Genomic DNA, 12,478 nt, shown 5'->3' with positions numbered 1-12,478 from the left:
TATATATATATAAAATCCAATTATAACTCACTTGGTTTGTTAACGTCTCTTCTCTTTGTGCAACAGTTCCTTATACAGAGACCTTGGTGGTCACTCACTGCGGCGTCCGCTATATGTGGACATACATCATGTCCTTATATTATTATTATTATTATTATTATTATTATTATTATTATTATTATTATTATTATTATTATTATATTATTTATTTTATTTTTATAATAATTAAAATTATTATAATTGCAATTTTTATTGTTGCCATTATAATCTATAACACTTCTTTTCTGATAGTCAAATTAACTGTTTTCATCTCTCGTTGAACAGGTGGCGGGGGATGAACACATGTTCAACACAGGTGAACACAGTGAACAGCAGGTGAAGACGGCAAGACGTGAGTACCCGGGCAAAAATGTTAACGAGTTCAAGGGAGAGAATGAATCACTTATTCATGGGTACGAGGAAGCGCTGTTGGTGGGGGGAGGGGGCAGGGGGGGGGGGGGGGGTATGTGTGCTTTGTTACTGCGGTCATTATATCCACAGCCTAGTGTGGTCACTACCTACACCCGCAGCCTAGTGTGGTCACTACCTACACCCGCAGCCTAGTGTGGTCACTACCTACACCCGCAGCCTAGTGCGGTCACTACCTACACCCGCAGCTTAGTGTGGTCACTACCTACACCCGCAGCTTAGTGTGGTCACTACCTACACCCGCAGCCTAGTGCGGTCACTACCTACACCCGCAGCCTAGTGTGGTCACTACCTACACCCGCAGCCTAGTGTGGTCACTACCTACACCCGCAGCCTAGTGTGGTCACTACCTACACCCGCAGCCTAGTGTGGTCACTACCTACACCCGCAGCCTAGTGTGGTCACTACCTACACCCGCAGCCTAGTGTGGTCACTACCTACACCCGCAGCTTAGTGCGGTCACTACCTACACCCGCAGCCTAGTGCGGTCACTACCTACACCCGCAGCCTTGTGCGGTCATTACCTACACCCGCAGCCTAGTGCGGTCATTACCTACACCCGCAGCCTAGTGCGGTCATTACCTACACCCGCAGCCTAGTGCGGTCATTACCTACACCCGCAGCCTAGTGCGGTCACTACCTACACCCGCAGCCTAGTGCGGTCACTACCTACACCCGCAGCCTAGTGCGGTCACTACCTACACCCGCAGCCTAGTGCGGTCACTACCTACACCCGCAGCTTAGTGCGGTCACTACCTACACCCGCAGCCTAGTGCGGTCATTACCTACACCCGCAGCCTAGTGCGGTCACTACCTACACCCGCAGCCTAGTGCGGTCACTACCTACACCGGCAGCCTAGTGCGGTCACTACCTACACCCGCAGCCTAGTGCGGTCACTACCTACACCCGCAGCCTAGTGCGGTCACTACCTACACCCGCAGCCTAGTGCGATCACTACCTACACCCGCAGCCTAGTGCGGTCATTACCTACACCCGCAGCCTAGTGCGGTCATTACCTACACCCGCAGCCTAGTGCGGTCACTATCTACACCCGCAGCCTAGTGTGGTCACTACCTAAACCCGCAGCTTAGTGCGGTCACTACCTACACCCGCAGCCTAGTGTGGTCACTACCTAAACCCGCAGCTTAGTGCGGTCACTACCTACACCCGCAGCCTAGTGCGGTCACTACCTACACCCACAGCCTAGTGCGGTCACTATCTCAGGTTCTGAGAATCTTGAGAGACAGCTGAAGTAGAAGGAGCAGCTGCCTGCGGGAGTGCGGCTTGAGCACGCGTCGTCACCAAGACAGGAGGGGAGACTTCATCAGGATCTGTAGATGGGACCTTTTTCTTAACAAACTGCAAAACAGGATTTTCCACTGCCGAGTCACATACCTGGGGTTTGTCGATGATAATTAGATTCGTATAGGTTGTTGACCTTCGGCCAAGTCGTTGCCCAGAAGTTAAACTCCTGACATGGGAAAAGGCTTTTCCTGGATGGCGACTTGAACTTCACTTTTGTATAAAAGGACAATCCAATCGGACTCGGGCAAGTGAATATGGTGTAGTAGCAGTTAGGTCCGTGATGAGAACAGTTTCTCCGGTGTGGGTGACGTTGGGTACAGCTGACTTCAGAAGAATAGATTGTAGAGCAGCCGTGTCTCAAGATTTTCAATTTGAACCTTTCCTCCAAATCCCCACAACTGGCAGAGACAGTTCCAGGATACAGGTGTCTGTTGAAGAGAGAAAGATCATTGGAGTTAACATATATATTCATAACAGGCTTACTGGGTTTAGGAGGAGTTGGTTTGGGTTTAGGAGTTTCACTGGTGCCCTTGTTCTTAGGACATTTTTCTATGATATGTTCATAGGTTTTGCAATATTTGCAATACAGCAAGTTCACATTGCTGGTACTTACCTTAGTAGGACTAGACCAGGTTGACTTACTAGATGGTGCGTCAGATGGTACTCGGTGAATAAGACTGTACGAGTCAGCCAGTTGAGCACATCTGGTAAGATCTTTTTCTTCTTTGTCGGCTAGGTAGAGACGTATTGGATTAGGTACACGCCTAAGGAATTCTTCCACCTGGATGAGGTGGATGAGATCTGTAAAGACTTTTGCGGCTTCCAACCACTTCATAAAATATCTCTTTTTGTTATTTGCAAACTCTAGATAAGTGGTAGCACTTGCTTTAAGGTAATCCCTGAACTTACGTCTGTAGATCTCGGTGGAGAGAAGGTAGGCATCGAGCACTGCTTGCTTCAGTACCTGGTAGTCGGTTTCAGACGCTATAGTACTGAGTCACTGCAGCTCTACCTGTTAAATGAGACCTGAGAAGCACTGACCATTGATCCTGAGGCCAGCTAAGTTGGTTAGCTAGAGCCTCAAATGAAGTAAAAAAGACATCCACTTCTGCCTCAACAAAAGATGGCATTAACTTACTTGCATGTGAAAGGTTAAAACGTACCAGAAGGTTAGCTTCTGCTTGTTGGCGCTGAGTGTGGTGTGTAGTTTCCAAGTCGAGTTCTTTCCTATGGTTGTCTAGAGTCATGGCGGCTTGTTTCTTCTCGTGTTCATATTGTATCTCCAGCTCGCGTTCTTTTAACTCTAATATTTCCTGCTGACGTTCTCGTTGGAATTCAACCTGCTCACGTTGAAGGGCAGCTTCTTCTCTCTCAAGTTCAGTTTGTTTTTCAGCGAGCTTAAGTTGAAATTCAGCTTCCCGTTCCTTCCTCTGGAGAGCTTCCTTTTCAAAGGCAGCTTGTTCTTTCAGACGTTCACGTTCGGCGTTAGCGAGTTTTAGCTTCAATTTCATGGTTGCCAAGGCGTTCTTGCCTGCAATTAAGTAATGTTCATGAGATTCAGGAGTAATAGCATCATTGTTTAATAAGTTGTCCAAGATGAGGTTGAGTAGATCAGTTTTAGTTGCTCCATGTTGGGCTGTAAGGTGGTACTCATTTACTAGAGTCAGCATCTCCGCCTTGGTGGCACGAACTAGTGTGCCCACTTCATCGTTTGGATTTTGTCTAAATGTGGAAAGACGAAACATGGTGAATGATAGCAAATATATGCAAGAGAATACTCAGGTGGATGTACCAAAATATGAAATGTCAGAGTGAAATGTCATACTTCCCTTCCTCTTCCATGTACTTCACAAGTCTCTGATTGATAATTTTTTCGAATATTTTACCTGGTACTTCGAGGAGGAAAATTGGCCTGTAGTTTTCAGTTTGGGTTGGGGGTTTACCTGGCTTGGGGATTAATCTTATTGTGGCATTCTTGAAGCATGTGGGGAATAGTCCAGATGCAAGAGCTGCATTTAAGATACATGTGTATTGATGGAGTGCAATCACTGGTAGGTTGGATAATACCATCTTATTTATTTTGCTGTTGCCCGGCGCCTTCTTCTTGAAACCCATAATTGTTTTATGGACCACCGCAATGGTTGTGTTTCATAAGGTGGCAGTCATCGCGTATGTTGTTAAGGTCTATTGTTTGCGTCGGGAGTAGTGCTGCAGCTCTGTTATCGACTTGAGTTGTAATTTCCCTTTCATTAATTGGGCAAATATTTAAATTTTCTTCCGGGTTTATCCTGAATATTTATTCAGACCAAGGGGAAGAAGACCAAGGGGAAGGGAGGCCGGGGTTAGTTGGGGGAAGGGGGATTTGGGTGGTATGATGGGCATTGTGTAGGGGGAAGGGAGGGTTTGTTCTAGGGGTGGGGAGGCTCCTATGGGGTGGTTGGTTAGGGTGTGGCAGTCCCCTCTGGGGTTCCCGAATTGCTGGGTTGGGGTTCCCCACTCACCCTCTGAGAATGTTGGGCTGTGAGTGAGAGGATGTGTGAGTGTGTGTGTCTTCCTGTCTCGCGGAAGAGTGGACAGCACTCGGGGGTCGAAGTCTTAAGGGCCCGGGTTCGATTACCTGACACGGAGGAAACAAATGGACAGAGTTTCTTTCACTCTGGTGCCCCTGTTCCCATAGCAGCAAATAGGTACCTGGAAGTTAGACGGCTGGTTTGAAGCCCACAGCAAAAGGATGACATCAGCGGCGAATGCAAGGCTGGCAAACATAAGAACTACCTTCAGAAACTTGTGTAAGGAATCATTCAGAACCTCGTATACCTCATATGTCAGACCAATTCTGAAATATGCAGCTCCAGCGTGGAGTCGACATCTAGTCAAACACAAAATGAAATTAGAAAGGTTCAGAGTTTAGCCACCAGGCTAGTCTACGAGCTAAGAGGAATGAGCTATGAGGAAAGATTACTGGAACTAAACATAACAACACTGGAAGACAGAAGAGTAAGGGGAGACATGACCACTACCTATAAAATTCTCAGAAGAATTGACAGGTTAGATAAAGATAAACTGTTTAACACGGGTTAGAAATTAGGACGTTAGAAATAATTTTTTCAGTGTCAGAGTAGTTAACAGATGGAATGCATTAGGCAGTGATGTGGTGGAGGCTGACTCCATACACAGTTTCAAATGTAGATATGACAGAGCCCAGTAGGCTCAGGTATCTGTACACCAGTTGATTGACAGTTGAGAGGCGGGACCAAAGAGCCAGAGTTCAACTCCCGCAAGCACAACTAGGTAAGTACAACTAGGTAAGTACACACACACACACACACACACACTTATCACCTCCCACTTGCGCTATCCCTTTCACCTTCTCTCCCCTCTCATATTCAACCTTCTCCTCCTGTCCTGTCCTCTCTCTCTCTCTCACCTCTTTCTTCCTCCCTCTCATCCTCCGTAGCCCGTCTCCCTCTTTCATTATATTATCCGCACAATGAGGCATCCCCGGACCGTGTTTTGACAGGGTATCCTTAATGTGGTATAATATGCATGGATAATGGGCCGCCAATTACGCTGGCAGCATTGTTAGATCAGACAGCTCATTGTTAGCTGCGGGGGAACATGCAATTGCTACATTATTATGATTGTTGTCCCATATCAGATTCCTTTTATCACAAGACACGCGTATGAATAATAACTGAAAATGATGGTACATAATTTTGTTTGTTCACTGTGTAAACTATTTTGTCTTTCTCTCTCTCTCTCTCTCTCTCTCTCTCTCTCTCTCTCTCTCTCTCTCTCTCTCTCTCTCTCTCTCTCTCTCTCTCTCTCTCTCTCTCTCTCTCTCTTTATATATATTTATATATTTTTTTATTCCGTGACATATTGATTGTAGTAATTACAAGACGCATCTGAGCGGTGGGTTTACACTAGAGATGGGGGAAAGGGGGGGGGAGGTGGGGAGGGGGGGGGATAGGAGGTGCTCTGGGGTTGAGGTGGGGGGGAGGTGGAATATGGGGGGGAGGGGGGTAATGCGTTAACAACACAAGCGTTGCTGTTCTTAACCGCTTAATATCTTGTGGCCCCTCACTCACTCTCTCGTTGGGGGGGTGGGGTTGAGGAGGGGGAGTGGGGGGAGGGGAGAGGGGGGGAGGTTAGCGTGGAATCACCTTGTTACGCGGGCGATGTCCGAACCTGGCGAATTTCCAGCCGACCCATGATATTTCAGGGTAAATATACACTGGCCCAAATTTCCTTGCGAAAGCCCATTCCCCCTCTCCCACCCTCTCCCTTCCCTCCCCATCCCTTCCATCCCCTCCCTCCCCATCACCCCCGTACACCGGGGTGTTCTGGCGCATGGAAGGTGGGGGGGGGGAGGGAGGGGAACGGTTAATATAGTGTTATGGTTCAAAGGGGCAATACAGAGAGGAGAAGCACAGAGCCAGAAAGATGTGAGTAAAGTGTTGAGGACGTTGTACACAGGACCATAACAGAGGTACTAAAGTGAGCCAGAAAAGACCAGATTCAGGAGAGCAGCTGAGCAGTGGTGTTAAAAACGACGACCAAATACTAGCTGAAGCTAAAGACCAGGCAAAGGATAAACCATATAGGAAGGAAAAATAGGATTATAATTTACGTGACTATGGTAAGGAGAGCCGGGAACTGTCTCACTGAAAGCAACAGTGATACAAAAGAGGTTTTCTAAACAGAACCAAAAAAGTGACGACCGTGAGTGGGAGGCGACAGGAACCGTCTAAGCAGTCTTAGACGGTTCGGTAATCACCCTGAAGTCCATAAGCCGTTGAGGAATTATAGACTCAACCGAAAACATTGAGGCCACAGAACCGGGGATGGCAAAAGAAACTGCAACATCTCTTTCTTACCCGCTGACTACGATTTGTTCATTAATCCCCCGAGACTGGAGTTCTCTCGGGTATTTGGAAGAAACAAGAAGTATCTCCAGTACTTAATAAGAGGCGGCAGAAAAAAGTCGGTAAATTATAGAATACTGAAGAGAACAATGATACACGTGGATCTAGTTATATCCATGTTGCTATATCCATGTTGCTATATGCATGGCAATATGCATATAGAAGGAGAAAGTTACTAATAAATAACTCACGCAACTGAAATGAGGTGAAAGTGACAAAGTTTTCGTCCTTCCTGGATCATTAGCAAGTTATTGTGATTTATTCCCTGCGATATATATATATATATATATATATATATATATATATATATATATATATATATATATATATATATATAGATATATATATATATATATATATATATATATATATATATATATATATATATATATATATATATGCGAACAAGCCTGAATGGTCCCCAGGACTATATGCGAATGAAAACTCACACCCCAGAAGTGACTCGAACCCATACTCCCAGAAGCAACACAACTGGTAACTACAGGGCGCCTTAATCCGCTTGACCATCACCATTTGTGTTCCTCACGTGTGCCCCAAAGAATGAGGTGATTTGGTGAAATGCTATGCCCAAGATTACCATCCGAGTTGCCGTCGGGGAAGTGGCTCAAATAGCCTCGGCTATCACTTCCTTTTGACGGCCGTGATGGTCAAGCGGATTAAGGCGCCCTGTAGTTACCAGTTGTGTTGCTTCTGGGAGTATGGGTTCGAGTCACTTCTGGGGTGGGTTGTGAGTTTTCATTCATATATATATATATATATATATATATATATATATATATATATATGTGTGTGTGTATATCACGAAAATAAACACGTGATTAAGAATGTGACAATGTCAGACCACGGAGGAAAATGAAACAGGAATTTCCTTAAGTACTTTCGTATATTAAATACATCTTCAGAAGGATTCCTTCTGAAGATGTATTTAATATACGAAAGTACTTAAGGAAATTCCTGTTTCATTTTCCTCCGTGGTCTGACATTGTCATATATATATATATATATATATATATATATATATATATATATATATATATATATATATATATATATATATATATATATATATATATATATATGTCGTACCTAGTAGCCAGAACGCACTTCTCAGCCTACTATGCAAGGCCCGATTTGCCTAATAAGCCAAGTTTTCCTGAATTAATATATTTTCTCTAATTTTTTTCTTATGAAATGATAAAGCTACACATTTCATTATGTATGAGGTCAATTTGTTTTTATTGGAGTAAAATTAACGTAGATATATGACCGAACCTAACCAATCCTACCTAACCTAACCTAACCTATCTTTATAGGTTAGGTTAGGTTAGGTAGCCGAAAACGTTAGGTTAGGTTAGGTTAGGTAGGTTAGGTAGTCGAAAAACAATTATTTCATGAAAACTTGGCTTATTAGGCAAATCGGGCCTTGCATAGTAGGCTGAGAAGTGCGTTCTGGCTACTAGGTACGACATATATATATATATATATATATATATATATATATATATATATATATATATATATATATATATATATAGTCAAACATGACAGAGTTCTATGACACAGTCACGTAGATACAATAGGAGAAAGACACTGTCAACAAGTACTTGATAAAGTTCCGCACAAGAGCGGGTAAGACGGGGGGCACAAGCTTGGTTATCTGGGGAAACACTGACCTGGAGAACACGGCAGAACACGAAGGTGAACACTGAAAGAGGTGATATGTGAAGCCGAAGAAACCTAAGGAAATTCTTCTACTCTGCAAAGGCTGTCCACAAGTACTCATCTATTTGTGGTTGCGGGGGTTGAGCTCTGGCTCTTTGGTCCCGCCTCTCAACCGTCAATCAACTGGTGTACAGGTTCCTTAGCCTTTTGGGCTCTATCATATCTACACTTAAAACTGTGTATGGCGTCAGCCTCCACCACATCACTGTCTAATGCATTCCACCTGTTAACTACTCTGACAATGAAAAAGTTCTTTCTTACGTCCCTGTGGCTCATTTGGGTACTCAATTTCCACCTTTGTCCCCTTGTTCGCATACCACCCGTGTTAAACAGTTTATCTTAATCTACCCTCTCAATTCCTCGGAGAATTTTGTAGGTAGTGATCATGTTTTCCGTTACTCTTCTGTCTTCCTGTGTCGTGAAGTGCATTTCACGCAGCCTTTCCTCGTAAATCATGCCGCCTAGTTCTGAGACTAGCCTAGTGGCATACTTCTGAACTTTTTCCAGCTACGCCTTGTGCTTGGCAAGGCACGGACTCCATGCTGGGGCCGCATACTCAAGGATTGGTCTTACATATGTGCTATACAAGGTTCTGAATGATTCATTACAGAGGTTCCTGAAGGCAGTTCTTAAGTTTGCCAGCCTCGCATACGCCGCAGATGTTGTGGGAAAAACCTGCTGGGATTGATATAAGAGGAGACTACCAGGGACTTGTACTGAACTAAATTAAAAATTTACTGTCTGCAAATTAATTCAATTAAAATCTCTAGCTAGGGTTGTAAATCCTAATTCCTCTTTTCCTAATGACAGACTGTGGGCTGTAAGGGACAGGTGGGGTGAATGACTTGTTGATAGAAGTTCCAGTCCACCTGTAGACAGGGATCTCACATCAGCTTGTATTTTATACAAGGATAAGATTTATTAAATTCAGTTAAGTGACTGAACACTGGCTCTGTTTAAATCAGGGATTTAAACGTACATAGTCTAACCTAGCACCATAACTTACAGCCAATAGATTCTTATACTATAAACAACAAATTAAATTGTAAAAATATAATAAATGACCTTAAATGTAGTCTAATTACTGTTAAGTACTAGAAATTATATTCAATTAAATGAACTTATATGATAACTTAAAAATAACTAAGCAAGCAATTGATAACTTAATTTATATATTCAAATATATATGCAGACATATTCAATTTATATGATACAGTTAGCTTGAGTGAATCTCTTCCAACAATATGGACACTTGTGAGGTTCTTACTTATTGAGGCTGAATTCTTTCTGACACAATGGACACTCATGAGGTTCAATGCTTGGATAAGATTCACAGCTACACTACAATTTTAATAAACTTACTGAAATGTGAGGCTTAGCCTCGCTTTTTAACCAACAGACAGATTTATAGGATATTAAAGTTACACAAGCATACAATTGGCCAATCATACACCAAATAACCCTCAATATACTTCTCTGCCAGTCGGGGTGCCTTGTCTGACAAGTTTGCCAGACTGATTAACTCTCTTGTCGAGTTTAGGCACTATATTTTGCTACAGCGTTGCTGTATGATGATCTGGTAGCGTTGCTACTTGGATTTTTCTTTAACTGCGTTGCAGAAGAATGATATTTGATAAAGAATAGGAATGAAGGTGGTGGAAACCGCGTCACTGTGATCTCCACTACACTCTTATTTTTATAAATGTTCTAGGATTTTCCTTGTAGATATTGTCCAGGTACTCCCCCAGTTCTAGAGAGTATTCACTGGCGATAAAAAATATTAGATAAGGTGTCCTTGAGCTGGTAATGTTCGCTAAGGATCAGTCACTTGTTCACTCATTTGTAAACAAACGCGCAGTGCCGCCGGGCTTTGTTGGTGGGCGCTTCACTCCCCCCATCGCCCTGCCATGCTCTCTGTGCACGGTAGCCTTCTATGAATATTGATTGATTATTTTTACAGTCTAGACTTATGATTAAGATAAGATGTGATTATAATATAATTAGATATAAGATTTAAAGATTATAAGTAGTATTTGAAAGTACCACTGAATCTTATTAAGGATTCGATATTATCCCTACCGGATGTTGAATAAATGTTCCAATAGTTTTTTAATTAACAAATCCTTCTAGAAGCTTCTGGATCCTTGAGAGATCATGTACAAAGTCACGTAGGCATCAAAAGGGCCCCTGTTGCGTACGTGTTCATGGTGCCATTGTCATCCAGGATCAAGCTATAAAATGAATCTTTAATGATTCTAATATGATTTTGATACGATTTAGATATGATTTTGATATGATTTAGATATGATATAGAAATTATACATTTCTTAGATGATTATTAGATATGGTGGGTAAAAATTTCCCACAGATGTTATTCTCTTGATGTGGGCTTCAGGAGACAGGTTTGGGGTGATATCAACTCCTAGATCTTTCTCTCTGTCCGTTTCATGAAGGACTTCATCTCCAATTCTGTAACCTGTATCTGTCCTCCTGTTTCCACTGCCTAGTTTTATTACCTTACATTTACTCGGGTTGAACTTTAGTAGCCATATGTTGAACCATTCATTCAGTCTGTCTAGGTCATCTTGTAGTCTCATTCTATCTTCCTCCGTCTTAATCCTCCTCATAATTTTTTCATCATCAGCAAACAATGAGAGGAATGATTCTATACCCTCTGGTAGATCATTTACATATATCACAAACAATATGGATCCAAGGACTGAACCCTGCGGGACTCCACTGGTGACTTCTCGCCAGTCTGAGACCTCACCCCTCACAGTGACTCGCTGCCTTCTGTTACTTAAGTACTCCCTTATCCAATGGAGTACCTTCCCTTTCACTCCTGCCTGCATCTCCAGCTTTCGCACTGGTCTCTGATGTGGTACTGTGTCAAAGGCGTTCTGGCAATGCAAAAATATACAATCAGCCCACCCATCTCTTTTCTGCCTGATTCTTGCTGCCTGATCATAGAATTCAATTAATCCTGCGAGGCATGACTTGCCATTCCTGATACCATGTTGGTGTTATGAAACAAAGTTCCTTCGCTCCAGATGTTCCACTCGCTTTTTTCGCACAATTTTCTCCAATAACTTGCATGGTATGCAAGTTAGGGACACTGGCCTGTAGTTCAGTGCCTCCTGTCTATTCCCCTTCTTGTATATAGGGACTACGTTTGCCGTCTTCCAAATTTCTGGCAGTTCACCTGTTATCAGTGATTTGTTATACACCATGGAGAGTGGCAGGCACAGTGTTTCTGCTCCTTCCTTTAGTATCCATGGTGATATTCCATCCGGGCCTATAGCTTTTGTCACATCCAACTCTAGCAAGAGCTTCCTTACATCTCCACTGGTAATCTCAAATTCCTCTAGTGGTGCCTGGTTATTCCTTCTCTTATCTCTGGAACTTCTCCTTGCTCTAATGTGAAGACTTCCTGGACAAGAGATTTGCGCCAGAAGAAGAAGTCATGTAAGTCCCCCCTATCCACAGCTTCAAGGTCAGATGCGACTGATGAATCAAACATCAGTAGAGTAAAAAAAATGCACTTAGTACAAGAAGGTTAGCCAGGCTGGCCATGGAAGAGCTAAACACTCACTCGCGGCTGAGTGGACAGCGCTCTGGGGTTGTAGTCCTAAGGGCCCGGGTTCGATCCCAGGCAGAGGCAGAAACAAATAGGTAGTTTCTTGAACCCCTGATGCACCTATTCACCTAGCAGTAAATAGTTATAGTAAATACATAAATATTTACAATCTTATAGTAAATAGTAAATACAAATTGTAAATACAATACAAATAGTAAATACACACACACAGAGCCGAAGCTCAACCCCGGCAAGCACAACTATGTGAGTACACACACACACACACACACACACACACACACACACACACACACACACACACACACACACACACACACACACACACACACACATGTAAGAGAGAGAGAGAGAGAGAGAGAGAGAGAGAGAGAGAGAGAGAGAGAGAGGGCTATTCTCGTGAGGTCGCACCCATGTAATCAAATGAGATTGTCTTGA

General features: G+C 43.3%; 1 long non-coding RNA gene across 2 annotated transcripts in view; it reads left to right on the top strand.

Moving 5' to 3' along the window:
• LOC123755161 (uncharacterized) overlaps positions 1 to 12,478 on the top strand; it is an 813,340-nt gene that overhangs the window by 679,040 nt on the left and 121,822 nt on the right. For both annotated transcript variants that reach the window (XR_011229877.1, XR_011229878.1), the window contains one exon: positions 325 to 391. This is a non-coding gene — a long non-coding RNA (uncharacterized lncRNA). The remainder of the gene's footprint in view (positions 1 to 324; positions 392 to 12,478) is intronic.

Source organism: Procambarus clarkii, chromosome 28 (assembly GCF_040958095.1).
Source record: "Procambarus clarkii isolate CNS0578487 chromosome 28, FALCON_Pclarkii_2.0, whole genome shotgun sequence".
In the NCBI taxonomy this organism is placed as follows: domain Eukaryota; kingdom Metazoa; phylum Arthropoda; class Malacostraca; order Decapoda; family Cambaridae; genus Procambarus; species Procambarus clarkii.
Note: the sequence above shows the minus strand (reverse complement) of the source record. Positions and strands in the feature narration are given on the sequence as shown.